Source organism: Nematolebias whitei, chromosome 8 (genome assembly GCF_014905685.2).
Source record: "Nematolebias whitei isolate Nwh7 chromosome 8, NemWhi1, whole genome shotgun sequence".
Lineage (NCBI taxonomy): Eukaryota > Metazoa > Chordata > Actinopteri > Cyprinodontiformes > Rivulidae > Nematolebias > Nematolebias whitei.
Window position 1 is genome coordinate 51,706,572 of NC_056505.1, and position 4,004 is coordinate 51,710,575.

The following is a 4,004-nucleotide window of genomic DNA, read 5'->3' on the forward strand; positions in this document are numbered from 1 at the left end:
TCGCAGTCCTGTAGCACCTTGCTGACTTGTTTTAAAGGGACCCAGAGCTCCTGACTCTCCAACTCCTTACGTGTAGGTTGTACGCCCGCATGACCTAGGCCTTCATGCACGCCCCGTACAACCTCTACCACGTACTCTTCTGGGACCCTCCGACCTTCAGAGGTTCTGTCCCACTTCTCGATCCCGACAAAAACTATTTTTGTCTGCTGGACATAACGATCGACTTCTTCGTTACCCTGCCAGTATTTTCCTTCTCTAGTGTGGGACTTTTGGTGCTCTACCTCTAGCTGCAGATTTAGCCTGAGTTCAGCTATTTTCTTCCACAAGTCTTGGTGAGCCACCATTTTTCCCTTGGCACTTTCAAATCCATTTTCTTCCCATATGGATAAGTCCTCATTTAAAGCTTGTGCACAGTAATGACTGTCAGTCACTACTTTTGCTCTTTTCACTTTTTTATTTGTCAGTTCTGGCAGTCCTTCGAGTACTGCCGTAACTTCTCCTGTTTGCGCACTTCCTGGCACTCTCCCCCTCCTATGGCAGCACTCGTTCCCCTGATATTTGAGGATAAATCCCCAATGTGCCACCTGATCAGATCCCTTCTTGGATCCGTCCGTGTAGAGAGTCCAATCATGCATTTGATTCAAGATGGCCACGCACACGTCCACACGTATTTTTCTTAGCTGCTGAGTTTTAGTATTTTCTTTGTTTCTTTTTCTCTGTTTTACTTTATTTTTACTTTTTTTTTACTATATTTTTTACTTCGTCTTTTATAGTTTGTACTGTCCTAGTTTTTTCTCGATGTTTTTGTTATCTTTTTGCTCACCACGACTCAAGCTTGTTTACCTCCTGTGCGCGCCTGTTGTGTAGGCGTTCAATCGCCCTGCCTTTGATCACGGCACTGACATCTGCGGAGCTCCTCTTCCATGCAGTGGATCTCACCTCTCATCCCCCACCTAGGCCTCTGGTGTAAACCTGTGGCTGGCCGCTACTGCTGGTGATCTCTGGCCCGAGAGACCGGGTGATCGTGTGGCGCACGGCAAAGTCCGTGCCTCTTCCTGGAGAAGCTCGGGTGGAGACCCTGATCTCGAGAGCGGACTGTTGGTGCTTCTCACCTGCCTGAGGTGAGTTGGGGGCCGCGTGATTCAATCCTGCCAGGAGAGTCTGCTTGCTGAGGTGCCGGCTGCAACAAATTTGTGGACCGGCTTCTAAGAGCTGCACCGTCTGGATGTTCGCGGTGGTATGGAAGACAATTGATGCCATTAGAGACCACCAGGTGATCGACTGTACTTCTCCCATAAAAATCTGCTGACGCATCCGGCTGCCTGCTACCAGTAAATGGGAAATATTTTTTGCTTCAGTCGTCATTGAAGGAGTAAGTAATTCTAAACTTTTTTTTTTTTTTAATTATTATTATTTATTTTTTTTCCCCCAACGACCACGGACTTACATCTGACTGCTGAAAATGTTTTAAAGGGATAATTGGAAAATATCTTACTTAACTCTGGAGAGAACACTGTCTTATTTTATTTCACTTTTCAACCTCCATTTTGTTTTCAGCTGGAGGCCTCTCTCTTCAGTTCTTTTTCTTTTGTATAATTGACAATGTTAACACTTGTGACTCTCACCCTAGCCATCATGTCTACAGGGCTTAATTTGGAGAACAATTCAAGTATTCAAATTGAAATGCCCTCCCCCCCACTGACTTCTCATGATTCAGGTACAATCTCTTGGACAACCATGGATCTCACAAACTGGGTCCTCATGACTTTTCTTCCCAAAACAACAACCCCCACTGATTTGAGAGCTTGGTGTGTCCTTGTAATTAAAAACTACTTCATCCTCACTGAAACTGAACTCCATGACGACATGAGACGGAAAACTGTCACTGCTAGACCACCTACTACTGTTAAATGGAAAACTTTAATTGTTTTGTTACTTCTTCTTTTTGGGATTGAACCAAACCCTGGCCCGCCGCTGCTACATGACATTTGTACACCAGTTGAATTTAAAAACCGGTCTGGGCTGGGTTTTCTACATTTAAATGTCAGAAGTCTTATATCTAAACTAGATGCAATAAAAATCTGGGCTCAGTCTACAGAAGCAGACATAATAGTCTTATCTGAAACATGGCTCAACAAAGCTATCTCTGACAAACAAATCTCCATTCCTGGTTATAATGTTTTTAGATGTGATCGCCCCAAAAGAGGTGGTGGAGTGGCTATTTATATCAAGAACAAATTCACAACAAAATTTCTGTCTTCTTGCTCAATTAGCAAACAACTTGAGCTACTGGCACTAATACTAGACTTCCCTGACGGTCAATCAATCACTGTGGTGGGTTGTTACAGGCCCCCCTCAGCCTCAAGTGATGCCCTCACTTCCCTAAGAAACTTTCTGACGGGGCTAAATGCTAAGGAACTACTGCTAATTGGTGATCTAATCCTAAACTGGTTGACCTCTACATCTGACAATCTTAAATCCATCTGTGAATCATTAAATCTAACTCAACAAATTCAAACATCAACACGCCCAAATAACAAAACCCCTGAAAAATCCACCCTACTGGACCTTATCCTAACAAACACGCCTCACAAGTACACAAATACATGTGTTTTCGCTAATGACCTTAGTGATCACTGCACCATTGCAGCCGTAAGAAACGGAAAATTACCAAAATTAAAACCCACCATTATTTTCAAAAGGGATTTAAAACATTTCTGTGAGCAGGCCTTTTTTCACGACTTAGCCACTTTTGATTGGAATAAAATTTCATTGATAGATGACGTAGAACTTGCACTGGCTTACTTCAACGAGGGTTTTCAAAACATAATCAACACACATGCTCCATATCATAGATACAGAATAAAGGGACGTAAAAATCCTTGGTTTTCCACCAAGATAGGAAATCTGCTCAAAGAAAGAGATACTACCTGGGCTAAGGCCAGAAAATCAAAAACTGAACGTGACTGGCTCAGCTTCCGACAACTTAGGAACAAATGCATAACCCTAATTAGAAATGCAAAATCAAATTACTACCTGGACGCATCCACAAAACATCTAAATGATCCAAAAAGGTTTTGGCAAACAGTAAAATCAAATTCTGGTCAGACAACCACCACTGATTTACCCAGCTCCATTATGACCAGCTCAGGTATTCTGTCAAACAAATTATCAATTCTAAACTGTTTTAATGTACACTTTAAATCCTCTGGCTCCCTGTTCGAATCTACGCATCCTGAAATGTTATCTGCTGACCAAACTGATGAAAATCCACCCCCAACTCCGCATGTGCTAGACAAACAGGTCACAAACCGATTTGACTTTGTATCAAAATCTCCCAGTGAGGTTCTAAATGCTCTAAAAACTCTAGACACACGCAAAGCAGCAGGACCTGACAACATAGAACCACTTTTCCTAAAACTAGCTGCAGATTTAATTGCTGAACCACTTTCATGTATTTTCAATCTCAGTCTAAATACAAATACAATACCCAAAATCTGGAAATCGGCTCATGTTCTCCCTCTGCTAAAAGGGGGTGAACCAACTAATGTCAACAACTACAGACCAATTTCTAAATTATGTATTCTTGCTAAACTGTTCGAAAGACTTGTCTGTGATCAGCTAACTGTTTTTCTACAATCAAATAATATTTTATCACAATTCCAGTCAGGATTCAGAAAACAGCACAGTACCGTAACTACAGTTCTCAAAGTATTAAATGACATCATACATGCCCTGGACAGCAAACAACACTGTGTTGCCCTATTTATAGACCTATCCAAGGCATTTGATACAGTTGATCACAGACTATTGACTAACATCCTGAAACACTCTGGTCTATCAAAACTAGCAGTCTCCTGGTTCACCAACTATCTAACTGACAGAATACAGTCTGTCCGTGTAGCCGGATCCTCCTCTACGTTCCTAGATGTTGTGAAAGGGGTGCCACAGGGTTCTGTCTTGGGTCCCATTCTTTTCTCCTTATATATCAACGATCTATGCAG